This window comes from Equus asinus, chromosome 25, assembly GCF_041296235.1.
Source record: "Equus asinus isolate D_3611 breed Donkey chromosome 25, EquAss-T2T_v2, whole genome shotgun sequence".
Taxonomy (NCBI): Eukaryota; Metazoa; Chordata; class Mammalia; order Perissodactyla; family Equidae; genus Equus; species Equus asinus.
The window spans coordinates 7,741,386-7,762,465 of record NC_091814.1 but is presented as its reverse complement, the minus strand read 5'-3'; positions in this window follow the sequence as shown (position 1 = coordinate 7,762,465).

The following is a 21,080-nucleotide window of genomic DNA, read 5'->3' as shown; positions in this document are numbered from 1 at the left end:
GCATTTAGCTCATTGACATTTATTGTATCTATTGATAAGAATGTACTTATTGCCATTTTGTTATTTTTATGGGTGTTTTAGTAGTTCTTCTCCGTCCCTTTCTTCTTCCCTTGTGGTTTGATGGCTTTGTTTAGTGTTATGTTTGGGTTCCTTTCTCTTAATTTTTTCTATATTTGTTATAGGTTTCTGGTTTGTGATTGCCATGAGGTTCATAGATAATAACCTATGTATATATCAGTTTATATTAAGTTGATGATCTCTTTAGTTTGACATTTGCTAAAAGCTCTACTCTTTTACTCCACCCCTTTATCTAACCTCTTTTTGTATGTATGTGTATCCATTACCCTCTTGTCATGGAAATAGATAACTTTTGTACTGTTGTATTTTGACCTTCGTATTATCTTCATAGGTGGTTATCTGCTACATTTATCATATAGTTGCCTTTACTGGTGATTTTATTGTCTTCTTTTTTGATAATTTTCTTATTCTTATTTGTGTTCTTCTCTTTCTCACTTAAATAAGTCCCTTTTGCATTTCTTGTAAAGCTGGTTTCTTGGAGTTAAATTATTTGCTTTTGCTTGTTTGGGGAAGTCTTTATCTCTCCTTCTATTCTGAATGATAACCTTGCTAGGGAGAGTATTCTTGGCCGTAGGTGTTTTCCTTTCAGCATTTTAAATATACCGTGCTGCTCCTTTGTAGCCTGTAAGTTTTCTGCTGAGAAGCCAGCTGATAGAAGTATGGAGTTTCCTTTGTATGTAACTTGTTGTCTTTCTCTTGTGACTTTTAAAATTCTCTCTGTATCTTTAATAGTATACATTTTAATTATAATGTGTCTTGGTGTGGGCCTCTTTGGATTTATCTTGTTTTGTGCTGTCTGTGATTCCTGTACCTGGATGTCTGCTTCCTTCCTTAGGTTAGAAAAGTTTTCAGCCATTATTTCTTCAAATAGATTCTCTGCCCTTTTTTCTCTCTCTTCTCACTGGGACTCCTATAACACAGATATTACTGTTCTTGATGTTGTCCCAGTTGTCTCTTATACTGTCTTCATTCTTTTAAATTCTTTTTTCTTTTGTTTGTTCAGGCTGGGTTATTTCCTCTAGTCTTTCATCCAGCTTGCTAATCCATTCTTCATATCATATACTTTGCTATTGAGACCCTGTAGAGAATTTTTCATTTCCAGTATTGTATTCTTAATTTCTGATTTGTTCTTTTTTGTATTTTCCACTTCTTTGTTGAAGTTCTCACTGAGTTCATCCATTCTTCTCCTGAGACCAATGAGCATCTTTATGACTATTTTTTTGAACTCTTTGTCAGGTAGATTGTTTATTTCTGTTCAATTTAGTTCTTTTTCTGGGGTTTTGTTCTGTTCCTTTACTTGGAACATATTCCTTTGTCTCCTCATTTTCCTCCTTCTCTGTGCTTATATCTATGTATTAGTTACATCAGCTACATCTCCCAGTTTGGAGACGTGGCCTTGTGTACAAGATTCCCTATGAGGTCCAGTAGTGTGCTTTCCTTTAATCACCAGTTCCCGATGTTCCAGGGTTTTTCCCTTTGTGGTTTACGTGTCCTTATTTTATGGCAGTGTTGCTCTTGCTGCAGGTACCCAAGGAGGCTAGGCTGTCCCCATAGCTTGATGGTTGTTATGCTCAGCTGTGTGTGGCTGCTATCATCCTTTCAGCCACTTTATCAGGCATGGGGAGCCCCAGCATAGTTGGATGCAAGTTCTAATAGCACATTCCTGTTGCAGTTTTTCTGTTAAGTGAGTAGACCTCCAGCATTATTGGTTGCTAGACTCAGGGGATTACACTTGTTGTAGGCCTCTGGCCTAGGAGGCTGTTGTCAGCTCTCTCATTGTTACTGCTGAGTGGGCCCAGCCCCAGGCATGGGAGTACCTAATTGTTTCAAGATTGAGAAGTGGGGCAAGTCCCCTATGTGGTTTTTTGACAAGCACAAGTCTGCTGCAGCTGTCAGGCTCCACCCCCTTCAGGGCTACACGCTCCATGAACACCTTCTTGCCCCATGTATGTGACCTGAAAAACTGAATTGGACCCAGTCACCCACTGCAGAGGTGCCACACACTCCACCAATGCAGGCCCACCACTCATGTACACCCTACCCTACTGAGGCAGACCCACTTGCCCAGTTACATAGGTTTCAGGCACTCCACCTATATTGGCCCACAAGTTGCCCAAGGGCTTGCTGTTGGCTGGGGCCAGTCCCTAGGGTGGGCTGCCCACCCTGGCTGAGCTGGATTAAATTAGTACTCTAGTGGGTGTGGCATTCCCATGGTCTAACAGGCCAGGGAAGGTACTCCAATATTGTCTGACAGCATCTGTGTTAGCATGCCTGCACTAGGTCACAATAATGGCTGCCACCAATCTTAAGTCCCTGGAAAGGTCTTGCCTCTCATTGAGATGCACCTAGAGCATATCAGTTGAGTCTCTTTGTATCTTTTCACCAAAGGACTGTGTACCTTTCTTTCCCATGATTTTAGATTGCTTTCTGAAATGGATGAATTTATGTGTGGGCCCTTTAAGAGCGGGCTTTTTTTTACCCTTATATCCAATAACTTTTCTCAGGGTATTCCCTGTTGTAGTTAATAGCCAGAAAGGCAAGTATTATAACACTTGTCTCGGTTGTACTGAGACCAAAAGTTGCTTATTTTGGTAATGCTCTCCCACTCAGATCCCTGACTCCTCCAGAGAAGCCTTCATAGTTTAAGGTTACTCCCAGCCTGCCATGAAGCATTGCAGCTCAAAGGTTGCTTTTTTCTCTCCAGAAGTGGATTTCTATATCTTCCACCTCAATCAGAACTGTCCCTTATTGTCAGGATTCTTTTTAGCCAGTTTTCTGTTCTCTCTTAATAATAATTGTTCCAAGAGTAGTTGTAAATTTATTCTGTCCATGGGAGGAGGTGAATTCAGAGTCCTCCTATGTCACCATCTTGACGCTGTCCTCTATAAAGATGTTTCTAAGAAGCTACCAGAAATTGGTTTCATCACAGCATCCTTTCATTTACAAAAGTAATAGCTGTTCTGTAGTCATATACTGAAATATTTGAAATTTCTCTTAAGATGTTCCTAAACAGCTACAAGCAATATTGTTTAGCCACAATGATCTTTCAGTGAATGAATGTCACAGATATTCTCTCATAATTGTAGTGACATGTTTGATAAGTCATATGATTTTTTTCCTGAACAGCCATAAACAAGACTGTTTAACTGAGAAGTTATTTCATTGTAAAAAAAAATGATACCTGTATGTAAGGCATTTACTGATGGGTTCAAAATGTCTTATATTAAGATTTCCTTAAACAGTTACAAGCTATATTGTTTTGCCACAGTGTTGCTTTACTGTAAGAGAGTGATAGTTGTTCTGTAGGCATATATGGAATTGTTTGAACTGTCTTATGAGAAGATGTTCCCAAACAGCTACGAGAATAGTTTAACCACAGTGTTCTTTCAGTGAATGAATGTTATTGATATTCTCTCATGCCTGTAGTAAAATGTTTGATGTCTTGTATGAAGATTTTCCTAAAGACCTACAAGGAAGATGGTTTAAAATGTGTACTTTCAGTGAATGTATGCTGTAGATATTTTCTCAGTTCTGTAATGAAATGTTTTATGTCATATGAACATGTTCATAAACGGCTCCAAACAAGATCATTTAATCACAATATTCTTTCAGTGAATGAATGTTATAGATATTCCCTCATGTCTGTAGTGATTTCATATGAAAATGTTCCTAAACAGTCACAAGCAAGACGGTTTAACCAGAGTGTTCTTTCAGTGTAAGAAAGTGATAGCCATTCTGTAAGGCAATAATAACTGTTTGAAGTGTCTTTTATGAAGATGTTTCTAAACAACTACAAGCAAAATGGTTTCACACAGTGTTTTTTCAGTTTAAGAAAGTAATAGCCATTTTTTAAAGCATATACTGAAATGATTTAAATGTCTTATAGGAATATGTTCCTAAACAGCTACAAGCTATACAGTTTAACCAGAGTATTCTTTCAATGAATCAATGTAATAGATATTCTGTCCCACCTATAGTGAAATGTTTGACAGATCTTGTATGAAGATGTTCCTAACAGATAAAAGCAAGGTGGTTTAATTGTAGTGTTCTTTCATTGTAAGAAAGTGATAGCTGATGTGTAAGGAATGTACTGAAATGTCTTGTATGAAAATGTTCCTAAGCAACTTCAAGCAAGATATTTTCACGACTGTTCTTTCATTGTAAGAAAATGATAGTCATTCTATAAGGCATATACTGAAATATTCGAATTGCCTCACAATAAAGTGTTCCTTCCTACACAGCTACAAGCAGGATGGTTTCATCAAAGTGTTATTTTAGTGAATGAATGTTACAGATATTCATTCATGCATAGATTGAAATGTTTGATAAGTCTTATATGAAAACGTACGTAAACAGCTATGAGCATGATGGTTTCACCACAATGATCTTTCATTCTAAGAAAATGATAACCGTTCTGAAAGGCAGCTATTGAAATGTATGAAACTTCTTATATGAAGATGACCCTAAGCAGCCTCTAGCAAGATGTTTTCACTGCAGTGTTCTTTCATTCCTACAAAGTGATAGGCATTCTGTAAGGCTTATACTGAAATATTTGAATTGTCTCCTAAGAAGATGTTCCTAAACAGCCATGAGTAGGATGGTTTAACCACAGTGTTATTTCATTGAATAAATGTTATAGAAATTCTCTCATACCTTTAGTGAAATGTTGGTAAGTCTTATATGAAGATATTCTGAAATAGCTACAACAAAGACAGTTAAACAGCATGCTCTTTCAATGAATGAATGTTGTAAATATTCTGTGCTGCCTATGTGAAATGTTTCATACATCTTATATGAAGATTTTCTTACACATCTACTTAAGATTTGTCAGCCAGAGTGTACAATCAAGGTAAGAAAGTAACATCTATTCTGCAGGGAATATACTGAAATGTGTGAGCTATCTTCTATGAAGAACTTCTTGTACAGCTCCAAGCAAGATGGTTCACCAATGTGTTTTTTCATTGGAAGAAAATGATAACTATTTTGTAAGGCATATGCAGAAATGTTTGAAATGTCTTATAAGAAGATGTTTCTAAACAGCTACAATCAACATGATTTGACCAGTGTCATTTCAGTGAATGGATGTTAGATATTCTTTCATGCCTGTAGTCAATTATTTGTTGTGTTTTATTAAGATGTTCCTGAAGAGCAGCAAGCAAACTGGCTTAACCACAGTGTACTTACACTGTAAGAATGCGATAGTCTTTCTGTGAGGCTTATACTGAAAAGTCTGAAATGTTTTATAGGAAGATATTCCTAAACAGCTACAGGCAAGATGGTTTCACTATAGTGTTCTCTCAGTGAAAGAAGGTTATAGATCATCTGTTATGTCTCTAGTGAAATGTTTGCTAAGTCATATAAAGATGATCATAAATAGCTACCTGCTACCTTGGTTCAGAATAGTGTTCTTCCACAGTAAGAATTTGATAGCCATTCTGTACAGCATATACATTTGTTTGAAATGTCTTGTATGAACATGTTCATAAACAACTATAAGAAAGTTTCACTACAATGTTGTTTCAGTGAATGAATGTTGTAGATATTCTGGTGTCAGCACGGTGTTCTTTCATTGCAAGAGAATGATAGTCATTCTGTACAACATATACTGAAAAGCTTGAAAGACTTAAATGAAGATTTTCCTTAACAGGTACAAACCAGCCAGTATCACCACTGTGTTCTGTGAGTGAATGAATGTTACTGATATTCTGTCATGTCTGTAGGGAAATGTTTAAGTGTTATATGAAGACGTTCCTAAAGAGGTACAAGCAAGCTGGCTTCACAATAGTGTTCTTTCATTTAATGAATGTTATATGTAATTCTGTCATTCTTGTAGTGAAATGTTTAATAAGTTTTTAAATAAGTTTGTGAATAGGTACTGGCAAGCTAGGTTCAGAACAGTGTTCTTTCATTTTAAAGAAAAAGTGATAGCTTTTATGTATGGCACAGCCTGAAAAGTTTGAAATGACTTATTTGAAGATGTTCCTAAACAGCTGCAAATGAGATGGCTCACCACAGTGTTCTTTCACTGAATGAGTGTTATAGATATTCTGTCAGATCAGTAGGGAAATTTTTGATGTCTTATATGCAAATGTTCATAAAGAGCTACAAAAGCTTGTTTCATCATAGTGTTCTCTTTTTTTTTGAAATAAGGTAAATTTATTGCGTTTTAGTTTAACAAATAGTATTTTTTAAAATTATTATATTTGGGTTATAATGGTTTATAACATTGTGTAATTTTGGGTGTATATTATCGTTGATCAGTTTCTGTAGACTGCATCGTGTTCACCACCAAAGTCTTATTTTTATCCATCACCATACATATGTGGCCCTTTATCCCTTTCACCCTCCCCACAGTGCCTTTTGTCTCTGGTAACCGCTACTCTGTTCTCTTTATCCATATGTTTGTTTATCTTCCACAAATGAGAGAAATCATATGGTTTTTGCCTTCTCTGTCTGGCTTATTTTGCTTAATGTAATACCATCTAGGACCATACATGTTGTTGCAAATGAAATGATATTGGTTTTTTTATGGATGAGCAGTATTCCATTTTATATATGTACTCCATGTCCTCTTTATCCATTCACCAGTTGGTGGGCATATGGATTGCTTCCTTGTCTTGGATATTGTGAATAATGCTGCAATGAATATATAGGGATACACAAATCTCTTTGAGTTGTTGATTTAAAGTTGTTTGATAAGTACCCAGCAATGGGATATCTGGATTGTAGGGCATTCGTATTTTTAATTGTTTGAGAAATCTCTACACTCTTTTCCTTAGTGGCTGAGCCAGTTTGCATTGCCACCAGCAGTGTATGAGAGTTCCCTTTTCTCCACATCCTCTCTAACATTTGTTATGCTTTGTCTTGGTAATTTTAGCCATTCTGACTGGTGTAAGGCAGTATCTTATTGTAGTCTTGATTTGCATTTCCCTGATAATTAGTGATGTTGAACATCTTTTCATGTGCCTGTTGGCTATCTGTATATCTTCTTTGGAAAAATATCTGTTCATATCCTCTGCCCATTTTTTGATAGGATTGTTTGATCTTTCTGTTGTTGAGTTGAATGAGTTCTTTATATATTTTGGAAATTAGTACCATGTTGGATATATGATTTACAAATATTTCCTCCCTTTTGGTGGGCTGTCTTTTAATTTTGTTCATAATTTCCTTTGCCTTACAGAAGTATTTTAGTCTGATGTTGTTCCATTTGTTAGTTTTTCCTTTTGTTTCCCTTGTCTGAGTAGACATGAAATTCAAGAAAATGCTGCTAAGACTGATGTCAAAGAGTGTACAGCCTACATTTTCTTCCAGCAGTTGTACGGTTTCAGGTCTAACATTCAAGTCTTTAATCCACTTGGAGTTAATTTTTCAGTATGGTGCAAGACAGTGGTCTAATTTCATTCTTTTGCATGTGGCTGTCCAGTTTTACCAAGACCATTTATTGAAGAGACTTTGCTTTCTCCATTGTATGTTCTTGGCTCCTTTGTTGAATATTAGCTTTGTGTTGATATGTAGTTTTGCTTCTGGGCTTCCAATTCTGTTCCTTTGATCTCTGTGTCTGCTTGTGTGCCAGTACCATGTTGCTTTGATTACTATAGCATTGAGGTCGGCGATTGTGATGCCTCCATCTTTGACCTTTTTCTCAGGACTCCTTTGTCTATTCAGGGTCTTTTGTTTTTACATATAAATTTTAGGATCCTCTGTTCTGTTTCCATGAAGAATGTCATTGCAGTTCTGATTAGGATTGCATTGAATCTGTAATTGCTTTAAGTAATATGGACATTTTAATTATGTTTACTCTTCCAATCCATAAGCATGGAATTTCTTTCCATTTCTTTAAGTCCTCTTTGATGTTTTTGAATAATGCCATATAGTTTTCAGTGTATAGATCTTTCATCTCTTTAGTTAAATTTATTCCTAGATACTTTTTCTTTTCGTTGTGATTGTAAATAGGATTTTATTCTTTACTTCTCTCTGCCAGTTAGTTGTTAGAGTATAGAAATGTAACTGATTTTTGAAAGTTGGTTTTGTACCCTGCAACTTTGCTGTAGTTATTGATTAGTTCTAATAGTTTTCTGAATGATTCTTTAGGGTTTTCTATATATAGAAACTTGTCATCCACAAACAATGAGAGTTTCACTTCTTCCTTTCCAATTTGGATACCTTTTATTTCTTTTTCTTTCCTAATTGCTCTGGCCAAAACCTCTAGTACTATCTCGAATAGAAGTGGGAAGAATGGGCATCTGTGTCTTGTTCCTCTTCTCAGAGGGATGGCTTTCAGTTTTTTCCCCATTGAGTATGATGTTGGCTGTAGGTTTGTCATATATGGCCTTTATTATGTTGAGGTGCTTTCCTTCTATGCGCATTTTCTTGAGAGTTTTTGTTGTAAATGGAAGTTGGGTCTTGTCAAATGCTATTTTGCATCTGTTGAGGTGATCATGTAATTTTTATTCCTTATTTTGTTAATATGATGTATCACACTGATTGATTTGAGGATGTTGAACCATCCCTGCATCCCTGATATAAGTCCCACCTGATCATGATGTATGGTCCTTTTAATGTATTGCTATATTCAGTTCATCAATATTTTGTTGAGGATTTTTGCCTCAACGTTAATGAGTGATATTGGCCTGTAATTTTCCTTATTTGTGTTGTCCTTTTCTGGTTTTGGTATCATGGTAATGTTGACCTCATAGAATGAGTTAGGGAGTGTTCTGTCTTCTTTAACTTTTTGGAAAAGCTTGCTATGGATAGGTATTAAACCTTACTTGATTGTCTAGTCAAATTCTCCAAAGAAGCCATCTGGCCTTGGCCTTTTGTTTTATGGGAGGACTTGTTTTCATGAGGAAGAATTGCCCTGAACTAACATTAGTGCCAATCTTCCTTTATTTTGCATGTGGTTCACCACGAGAGCATGGCTGCCAATGAGTGGTTTAGTGGTGTAGGTCTGCACCCTGGAACCAAAGCTGGGCCAAACTTAACCACTAGGCCATGGGGCTGGCCCTGGGAGGTTTTTTTTTTTTATTACTGTTTCAATCCCTTTCCTTGTGATTGGTCTATTCAGATTCTCTATTTCTTCTTGATTTTGTTCTGGGAGGTGGTATGAGTCTAAGAATTTATCCATTTCATCTAGGTTGTCCAATTTGCTGGCACACTAGTTTTTTCATAGCATACTCTTATAATTCCTTGTATTTCTGTGGTAGCCATTGTAACTTCTCCTTTTTCGTTTCTAATGTTATTTGACCCTTATTTATTTTTTCCTTAGTGAGTCTGACTAAAGTTTGTCTATTTTGTTTATCTTCTCAAAGAACCAACTCAGTTTCATTTATACTTTCTACTGTTTATTTATTTCACTTATTTCTGGTCTAATTTTTATTATTTATCTCCTGCTTTCTTGAGCTTTGTTTGTCCTTCTTCTCCTAGTTCTTCTAGATGTGGTTGAAGGTTACTTATTTGAGTTGTTTAAAATTTCTTGAGGTAGGCCTGTATTGCTATATATTTCCCTTTTAGAACTGCTCTTCCTTCATCCCATTAGAGTTGGTATGTTTTATTTTCATTTTCATTTGTCTATTGGTATTTTTTAATTTCTCTTTTGATTTCTTCATTGATCCAATGGTTAAATAGCATGTTGTTTAGTCTCCACTTACTTGTGACTGTCCCAGCCTTTTTCTTGTAGGTGATTTCAAGTTTCATAGCATTGTGGTTGGAAAAGATGCTTGATATGATTTCAGTCTTCTTAAATTTCTTGAGATTTGCTTTATTTTCCCACATATGGTCTATCCTTGACAATGTTCTATGTGCACTTGAGAAGAATGTGTATTCTGCTGTTTTGGGACAACTGTTAAAGCCACTGTGTTCTTTCAATGAATGAATGTTATAGATATTCTGTCACATTTGTAGTGAAGTGCTTGATAAGTCTTTTATGAAGATGTCCCTAAACAGCTACCCATAAGCTAGGTCAAGCACAGTGCTCTTTCATTTTAATAAAGTGATAGCACTTCAGATAGCTTTATATGAAGGTGTTCCTCACCAGTTACAAGGAAACTGCTTTCATCCCTGTGTTCATTCAATGAGTGAATGTTTAGAGATTCTGTCATTCCTGCAAAGGAATGTTTAATAAGTCTTACATGAAGATGTTGAAATATTATAAAAGCCTTATATGAAGGTGTTCCTATTCAGCTAAAACCAAACTAGAATAAAAATAACTTTCTTTTATTAAATAAGTATAATATATATCCTGTCATGCTTATAGTGCAATGTTTCATAAGTCTTATATGAAGAGGTTTCAAACAGCCACCAGCAAGCTGGGTTTAGCACAGTGTCCTTTAACTGTAAGTAAGTGAGAGCCATTCTGTATGGCATATACTTAAATGTTAGAGAGGTCTTATATGAAGATGTTCCTAAATAGAATCCAACAAGATGTGCTCAGGACAGAATAATTTCATCATAAGATAGTGACAGCCATTTAGTATGGCATATACAGAAATGCTGAAAAGGACTTAAATGAAGATCTTCCTTAACAGTAAAACCAAGCCACTTTCACCATAGTGTTCTTTCATCGAATGGATGTAATAGATATTCTGTCATGCCCGTAGTCAAATGTTCAATAGGTCTTACATAAAAATACTCCTAATAATCTACCTGAAAGCTATGAAACACAACCTTCTTTCCTTGTAAGAAGGGTATGGCCATGCTGTATGCCATATACTGAAATGCTTGAAAAGCTTTATACGAAGATGTTCCTCAACAGTTACAAGAAAACTGCTTTCATCCCTGTGTTCGTTCAATGAGTGAATGTTTAGAGATTCTGTCATTCCTGCAAAGGAATGTTTAATAAGTCTTACATGAAGATGTTTCTAAACAGCTACAAGGAAATTTTTTTAAATATAGTGTTATTACATTGAATAAACATTAAAGACATCCTGTCATGACTGTAGGCAAATGTCTGATGAGACTTGAGCAAGATATTAATAAACAATTACTTGCAAGCTGGGTTCATCACAGTATTCTTTCCTGGCTATGGAGATGATAGCCATTCTGTATGGCATAAAGTGATATGTTTGAAGAGCCTTTGATTTATATTCTTAAACAGCTAACAAGCAAGATGGTTTCTTCACAGTGTTCTTTCAGTGAATGAATGTTCTAGATATTGTCACATCTGTGGTGAAATATTTGATATATGATGTTCCTAAACAGCTACCTATAAACTGGATTCAGCATGTGTTCTTTCATTTTGTGAAAATGATAGTCGCTCTGTGTGGAATATACTTAAGTATTTGAAGTGTATTATGTGCAGATGTTCCTAAACAGTGAAAAGAAGATGGTTTTTGCATAATTTTCTTTCAGATAACAAATGTTATAGACATTGTCACATCTGTAGTCAAATGTTTGATATGATTTATGTGAAAATATCCCTAAACAGCTACCTGTTGGCTTGATTAAGCACAATGCTCTTTCATTGTAAGAAAGTGATAGCTGTTCCATGTGGCATATACTGAAATGTTTGAAATGTCATCTGTGAAGATGTTCCTTAAGAGCTACTTGCTGGGTGTTTTCAAGACAATGTTCTTTCAGTGAATGAATGTTGTAGATAGTCTATCACACCCGTAGTGAAATGCTGGATAAGTTTTATGAAGATGTCCCTAAGTAGCTACAAGCAAAATGGTTTCACAACAGTGTTCTTACAGACATTGAAGGTTATAGATATTCTGTCATGCCTGTAGTGAAATGTTTGATAAGACTTGCATGAACACTTACATGAAGATGTTTCTAAACAGCCACAAGCAAGCTTTTTCAACACAGTATTTCATTGAATGAATGTAATAATTATCACATTGTGGCTGCAGAGAAACGTTTGATAAGACACACACAAAATGTTCATAAATAGCATGTGCCAGCTGGTTGCATCACAATGTTGTTTAATTTAATGGAAGTGATCATCATTCTGTATAGCATATGATGTGTTTGAATAGCCTTATATAAAGATATTCCTAAAAACTTATGAGCAATCTGGTTTCACCAGAGTGTGTTCCTCAGTGAAGGAATCTTACAGAGATTCTGTCAGAGCAGTAGTGACATGTTTGGTGTTTTGTATGAAGAAACCCTAAATGGCTTCCTGCAAGATGAGTTCAACACAGTGTTATTTCATTTTAAGAAAATGATAGTCATTCTGTTTGGCATAAACTGAAATATTAGAAAAGCCTTATATCAAGAGGTTCCTAATTAGCTACCAGCAATCTGGCTTCACAATAGTGTTCTTTCATTGAATGGATGTAATAGATACTTTGTAGTGAAATGTATGATAAGTCTCTTATGAAAAGGTTCCTAAACAGCTGCCTGCAATCTGGCTTCAGCACATTATATCATTGTCTCAAAGTGATATTCATTCAGTATGTCTTATATGGAAACGCTTGAAATGGTGAACATGAAGAAGTTTCTAAATATGTACAAGCAAGATTGTTTCTCCACAGTTTTCTTTCAGTGACTGAATGTTATGTATAGTCTGTCACGACTATTGTAAAATGTTTGATGAGTCTTATGTAAAAACGTTCCTAGATAGCTATCTGTGAGCTCTATTTAGCACAGTGTTCTTTCATTGTAGGAAAATGATACCCATTCATTATGGCATATACTGAAATGTGAGAAATGTCTTAAATACAAATGTTCCTAATAATAGCTTCAAGATGCTTTCACCACAGAGTTCTTTCAGTGAAACAATATTGCAGATATTCTGTGACACTTGTAGTGAAGTGTTAGTTAAAACTTACTTGCAAGCTGGATTCAGCACAGTGTTTCTTTCATTGTTTGAAACTCATATTCAATCAGAACAGCAAATATTGAAATGGTTATAATGACTAATATGAAGAGGATCCTTAATGGCTGCAAGTAAGATGGTTTCACCACAGTTTTCTCTCAGTGAACAAATGCTATATATATTCTGTCCCGCATGCAATGAAATGTTTGTTAAGTCTTATATGAACATGTTCCTAAACAGCTACCCGCAAACTGGGCTTAGAACAGTGTTCTCACACTGTTAGTAATTGATAGGTCATCTGTAGGGCATATGCTGAAATGTTTGAAATGTCTTATGTGAATATGCCCCTAAACAGCTGTAAGCACATTTGTTTCACCAGAGTTCCTTTAGTGTCTGAATCTTATGGATATTTTTCAAGTCTGTAGTGTAATTTTTTAAGTATTTTATGAAGTTCTTCCTAAACAGATACTAGGAAACAAGGGTTCAGCTCATCCTTCTTTCCTTGAGTGAATATTAAAATCATTCTGTCATGACCATAGCGCAATATTTGTTAAGACTTATAAAAAGATATTTCTAAAAGACAACTTTCCAGCTGGGTTCTTAACATTGTTCTTTCATTTTATGGAAGTGATAACCATTCTGGATGGAATACACTGAAATGTTTGAAAAGACTTGTATGAAGATACTCCTAAATAGCTACAAGCAATCTGGTTACACCACAGTGTTCTTTCATTTAATAAACTTTATATATAGTCTCCTATAGCTGTAGTGAAATGTTTTATATCATATATGAAAATGTTCCTACAGCTACCTGCAAGCTGGGATCAGCACACTGACTTTTCATTGTAATAAAGTGATAGTTACTTTGTATGGCATACACTGAAATGTCAGAAAAGACTTATATGAGTCTATTTCTAAAGAGATACAAGCAAGCTGGTTTCACAATAGTGATCTTTCATTGAATTAATGTAATAGATATTCTGTCGCACATGTTGTGAAATGTTCAATAAATCTTACATGAAAATGTTACTATAAGTCTACCTGAAAGCTGAGTTAAGTACAATGTTTTTTCATTTTAAGAAAGTATAGCTGTTCTCTATGGCTCATACTGAAATGCTAGAAAAGACTTACATGAAGATGTTCCTTAAAAGCTACAAGGAAGTTGCTTTCACCACAGCATTCTTTCAATGTGTGAATGTTATAGATATTCCATCATGCCCGTAGTGAAATGTTTGATAGGACTTATTTGAAGATTCCCCTAAACAGCTGCAAGCAAGGTGTTTTCACCACAGTGTTCATTCAGAAAATGAATGTTATACGTATTCTGTCATGCCTCAAGAGAACTATTTGATGTCTTATGTGAGAGTGTTCCTGAACAGCTACAAGCAAGCTTTTTCAACATAGTGTGGTTTCCTTGAATGAATGTTATGGATATCATGTTGCGGCTGTAGAGAAACGTTTGATAAGACATAAATGAAATGCTCATAAAGAGCCACTGGTTTCATCAGAACGTTCTTTCTGGATATGGAAGTGATAGCCATTCTGTAGGCATAATGAAGTGTTTGAAGAGCCTTATACGAAGACATTCCCAAGGCGCCAGAAGTAATCTGGCTTCACCACAGTGTTCTTTCAGTGAACGAGTGTTATAGCTAGTCTGTCATGCCTGTAGTGAAATGTTTAATAAGTCTTATATGAAGAGGTTTCAAACAGCCGCCAGCAAGCCGGGTTTAGCACAGTGTCCTTTAACTGTAAGTAAGTGAGAGCCATTCTGTATGGCATATACTTAAATGTTAGAGAGGTCTTATATGAAGATGTTCCTAAATAGAATCCAACAAGATGTGTTCAGGACAGAATAATTTCATCATAAGATAGTGACAGCCGTTTAGTATGGCATATACTGAAATGCTGAAAAGGACTGAAATGAAGATCTTCCTTAACAGTAAAACCAAGCCACTTTCACCATAGTGTTCTTTCATTGAATGGATGTAATAGATATTCTGTCATGCCTGTAGTCAAATGTTCAATAGGTCTTACATAAAAATACTCCTAATAATCTACCTGAAAGCTATGAAACACAACCTTCTTTCCTTGTAAGAAGGGTATGGCCATGCTGTATGCCATATACTGAAATGCTTGAAAAGCTTTATACGAAGATGTTCCTCAACAGTTACAAGAAAACTGCTTTCATCCCTGTGTTCGTTCAATGAGTGAATGTTTAGAGATTCTGTCATTCCTGCAAAGGAATGTTTAATAAGTCTTACATGAAGATGTTTCTAAACAGCTACAAGGAAATTTTTTTAAATATAGTGTTATTACATTGAATAAACATTAAAGATATCCTGTCATGACTGTAGGCAAATGTCTGATGAGACTTGAGCAAGATATTAATAAACAATTACTTGCAAGCTGGGTTCATCACAGTATTCTTTCCTGGCTATGGAGATGATAGCCATTCTGTATGGCATAAAGTGATATGTTTGAAGAGCCTTTGATTTATATTCTTAAACAGCTAACAAGCAAGATGGTTTCTTCACAGTGTTCTTTCAGTGAATGAATGTTCTAGATATTGTCACATCTGTGGTGAAATATTTGATATATGATGTTCCTAAACAGCTACCTATAAACTGGATTCAGCATGTGTTCTTTCATTTTGTGAAAATGATAGTCGCTCTGTGTGGAATATACTTAAGTATTTGAAGTGTATTATGTGCAGATGTTCCTAAACAGTGAAAAGAAGATGGTTTTTGCATAATTTTCTTTCAGATAACAAATGTTATAGACATTGTCACATCTGTAGTCAAATGTTTGATATGATTTATGTGAAAATATCCCTAAACAGCTACCTGTTGGCTTGATTAAGCACAATGCTCTTTCCTTGTAAGAAAGTGATAGCTGTTCCATGTGGCATATACTGAAATGTTTGAAATGTCATCTGTGAAGATGTTCCTTAAGAGCTACTTGCTAGGTGTTTTCAAGACAATGTTCTTTCAGTGAATGAATGTTGTAGATAGTCTATCACACCCGTAGTGAAATGCTGGATAAGTTTTATGAAGATGTCCCTAAGTAGCTACAAGCAAAATGGTTTCACAACAGTGTTCTTACAGACATTGAAGGTTATAGATATTCTGTCATGCCTGTAGTGAAATGTTTGATAAGACTTGCATGAACACTTACATGAAGATGTTTCTAAACAGCCACAAGCAAGCTTTTTCAACACAGTATTTCATTGAATGAATGTAATAATTATCACATTGTGGCTGCAGAGAAACGTTTGATAAGACACACACAAAATGTTCATAAATAGCATGTGCCAGCTGGTTGCATCACAATGTTGTTTAATTTAATGGAAGTGATCATCATTCTGTATAGCATATGATGTGTTTGAATAGCCTTATATAAAGATATTCCTAAAAACTTATGAGCAATCTGGTTTCACCAGAGTGTGTTCCTCAGTGAAGGAATCTTACAGAGATTCTGTCAGAGCAGTAGTGACATGTTTGGTGTTTTGTATGAAGAAACCCTAAATGGCTTCCTGCAAGATGAGTTCAACACAGTGTTATTTCATTTTAAGAAAATGATAGTCATTCTGTTTGGCATAAACTGAAATATTAGAAAAGCCTTATATCAAGAGGTTCCTAATTAGCTACCAGCAATCTGGCTTCACAATAGTGTTCTTTCATTGAATGGATGTAATAGATACTTTGTAGTGAAATGTATGATAAGTCTCTTATGAAAAGGTTCCTAAACAGCTGCCTGCAATCTGGCTTCAGCACATTATATCATTGTCTCAAAGTGATATTCATTCAGTATGTCTTATATGGAAACGCTTGAAATGGTGAACATGAAGAAGTTTCTAAATATGTACAAGCAAGATTGTTTCTCCACAGTTTTCTTTCAGTGACTGAATGTTATGTATAGTCTGTCACGACTATTGTAAAATGTTTGATGAGTCTTATGTAAAAACGTTCCTAGATAGCTATCTGTGAGCTCTATTTAGCACAGTGTTCTTTCATTGTAGGAAAATGATACCCATTCATTATGGCATATACTGAAATGTGAGAAATGTCTTAAATACAAATGTTCCTAATAATAGCTTCAAGATGCTTTCACCACAGAGTTCTTTCAGTGAAACAATATTGCAGATATTCTGTGACACTTGTAGTGAAGTGTTAGTTAAAACTTACTTGCAAGCTGGATTCAGCACAGTGTTTCTTTCATTGTTTGAAACTCATATTCAATCAGAACAGCAAATATTGAAATGGTTATAATGACTAATATGAAGAGGATCCTTAATGGCTGCAAGTAAGATGGTTTCACCACAGTTTTCTCTCAGTGAACAAATGCTATATATATTCTGTCCCGCATGCAATGAAATGTTTGTTAAGTCTTATATGAACATGTTCCTAAACAGCTACCCGCAAACTGGGCTTAGAACAGTGTTCTCACACTGTTAGTAATTGATAGGTCATCTGTAGGGCATAGGCTGAAATGTTTGAAATGTCTTATGTGAATATGCCCCTAAACAGCTGTAAGCACATTTGTTTCACCAGAGTTCCTTTAGTGTCTGAATCTTATGGATATTTTTCAAGTCTGTAGTGTAATTTTTTAAGTATTTTATGAAGTTCTTCCTAAACAGATACTAGGAAACAAGGGTTCAGCTCATCCTTCTTTCCTTGAGTGAATATTAAAATCATTCTGTCATGACCATAGCGCAATATTTGTTAAGACTTATAAAAAGATATTTCTAAAAGACAACTTTCCAGCTGGGTTCTTAACATTGTTCTTTCATTTTATGGAAGTGATAACCATTCTGGATGGAATACACTGAAATGTTTGAAAAGACTTGTATGAAGATACTCCTAAATAGCTACAAGCAATCTGGTTACACCACAGTGTTCTTTCATTTAATAAACTTTATATATAGTCTCCTATAGCTGTAGTGAAATGTTTTATATCATATCTGAAAATGTTCCTACAGCTACCTGCAAGCTGGGATCAGCACACTGACTTTTCATTGTAATAAAGTGATAGTTACTTTGTATGGCATACACTGAAATGTCAGAAAAGACTTATATGAGTGTATTTCTAAAGAGATACGAGCAAGCTGGTTTCACAATAGTGATCTTTCATTGAATTAATGTAATAGATATTCTGTCGCACATGTTGTGAAATGTTCAATAAATCTTACATGAAAATGTTACTATAAGTCTACCTGAAAGCTGAGTTAAGTACAATGTTTTTTCATTTTAAGAAAGTATAGCTGTTCTCTATGGCTCATACTGAAATGCTAGAAAAGACTTACATGAAGATGTTCCTTAAAAGCTACAAGGAAGTTGCTTTCACCACAGCATTCTTTCAATGAGGGAATGTTATAGATATTCCATCATGCCCGTAGTGAAATGTTTGATAGGACTTATTTGAAGATTCCCCTAAACAGCTGCAAGCAAGGTGTTTTCACCACAGTGTTCATTCAGAAAATGAATGTTATACGTATTCTGTCATGCCTCAAGAGAACTATTTGATGTCTTATGTGAGAGTGTTCCTGAACAGCTACAAGCAAGCTTTTTCAACATAGTGTGGTTTCCTTGAATGAATGTTATGGATATCATGTTGCGGCTGTAGAGAAACGTTTGATAAGACATAAATGAAATGCTCATAAAGAGCCACTGGTTTCATCAGAACGTTCTTTCTGGATATGGAAGTGATAGCCATTCTGTAGGCATAATGAAGTGTTTGAAGAGCCTTATACGAAGACATTCCCAAGGCGCCAGAAGTAATCTGGCTTCACCACAGTGTTCTTTCAGTGAACGAGTGTTATAGCTAGTCTGTCATGCCTGTAGTGAAATGTTTAATAAGTCTTATATGAAGAGGTTTCAAACAGCCGCCAGCAAGCCGGGTTTAGCACAGTGTCCTTTAACTGTAAGTAAGTGAGAGCCATTCTGTATGGCATATACTTAAATGTTAGAGAGGTCTTATATGAAGATGTTCCTAAATAGAATCCAACAAGATGTGTTCAGGACAGAATAATTTCATCATAAGATAGTGACAGCCGTTTAGTATGGCATATACTGAAATGCTGAAAAGGACTTCAATGAAGATCTTCCTTAACAGTAAAACCAAGCCACTTTCACCATAGTGTTCTTTCATCGAATGGATGTAATAGATATTCTGTCATGCCCGTAGTTAAATGTTCAATAGGTCTTACATAAAAATACTCCTAATAATCTACCTGAAAGCTATGAAACACAACCTTCTTTCCTTGTAAGAAGGGTATGGCCATGCTGTATGCCATATACTGAAATGCTTGAAAAGCTTTATACGAAGATGTTCCTCAACAGTTACAAGAAAACTGCTTTCATCCCCGTGTTCGTTCAATGAGTGAATGTTTAGAGATTCTGTCATTCCTGCAAAGGAATGTTTAATAAGTCTTACATGAAGATGTTTCTAAACAGCTACAAGGAAATTTTTTTAAATATAGTGTTATTACATTGAATAAACATTAAAGATATCCTGTCATGACTGTAGGCAAATGTCTGATGAGACTTGAGCAAAATATTAATAAACAATTACTTGCAAGCTGGGTTCATCACAGTATTCTTTTCTGGCTATGGAGATGATAGCCATTCTGTATGGCATAAAGTGATATGTTTGAAGAGCCTTTGATTTATATTCTTAAACAGCTAACAAGCAAGATGGTTTCTTCACAGTGTTCTTTCAGTGAATGAATGTTCTAGATATTGTCACATCTGTGGTGAAATATTTGATATATGATGTTCCTAAACAGCTACCTATAAACTGGATTCAGCATGTGTTCTTTCATTTTGTGAAAATGATAGTCGCTCTGTGTGGAATATACTTAAGTATTTGAAGTGTATTATGTGCAGACGTTCCTAAACAGTGAAAAGAAGATGGTTTTTGCATAATTTTCTTTCAGATAACAAATGTTATAGACATTGTCACATCTGTAGTCAAATGTTTGATATGATTTATGTGAAAATATCCCTAAACAGCTACCTGTTGGCTTGATTAAGCACAATGCTCTTTCCTTGTAAGAAAGTGATAGCTGTTCCATGTGGCATATACTGAAATGTTTGAAATGTCATCTGTGAAGATGTTCCTTAAGAGCTACTTGCTGGGTGTTTTCAAGACAATGTTCTTTCAGTGAATGAATGTTGTAGATAGTCTATCACACCCGTAGTGAAATGCTGGATAAGTTTTATGAAGATGTCCCTAAGTAGCTACAAGCAAAATGGTTTCACAACAGTGTTCTTACAGACATTGAAGGTTATAGATATTCTGTCATGCCTGTAGTGAAATGTTTGATAAGACTTGCATGAACACTTACATGAAGATGTTTCTAAACAGCCACAAGCAAGCTTTTTCAACACAGTATTTCATTGAATGAATGTAATAATTATCACATTGTGGCTGCAGAGAAACGTTTGATAAGACACACACAAAATGTTCATAAATAGCATGTGCCAGCTGGTTGCATCACAATGTTGTTTAATTTAATGGAAGTGATCATCATTCTGTATAGCATATGATGTGTTTGAATAGCCTTATATAAAGATATTCCTAAAAACTTATCAGCAATCTGGTTTCACCAGAGTGTGTTCCTCAGTGAAGGAATCTTACAGAGATTCTGTCAGAGCAGTAGTGACATGTTTGGTGTTTTGTATGAAGAAACCCTAAATGGCTTCCTGCAAGATGAGTTCAACACAGTGTTATTTCATTTTAAGAAAATGATAGTCATTCTGTTTGGCATAAACTGAAATATTAGAAAAGCCTTATATCAAGAGGTTCCTAATTAGCTACCAGCAATCTGGCTTCACAATAGTGTTCTTTCATTGAATGGATGTAATAGATACTTTGTAGTGAAATGTATGATAAGTCTCTTATGAAAAGGTTCCTAAACAGCTGCCTGCAATCTGGCTTCAGCACATTATATCATTGTCTCAAAGTGATATTCATTCAGTATGTCTTATATGGAAACGCTTGAAATGGTGAACATGAAGAAGTTTCTAAATATATACAAGCAAGATTGTTTCTCCACAGTTTTCTTTCAGTGACTGAATGTTATGTATAGTCTGTCACGACTATTGTAAAATGTTTGATGAGTCTTATGTAAAAACGTTCCTAGATAGCTATCTGTGAGCTCTATTTAGCACAGTGTTCTTTCATTGTAGGAAAATGATACCCATTCATTATGGCATATACTGAAATGTGAGAAATGTCTTAAATACAA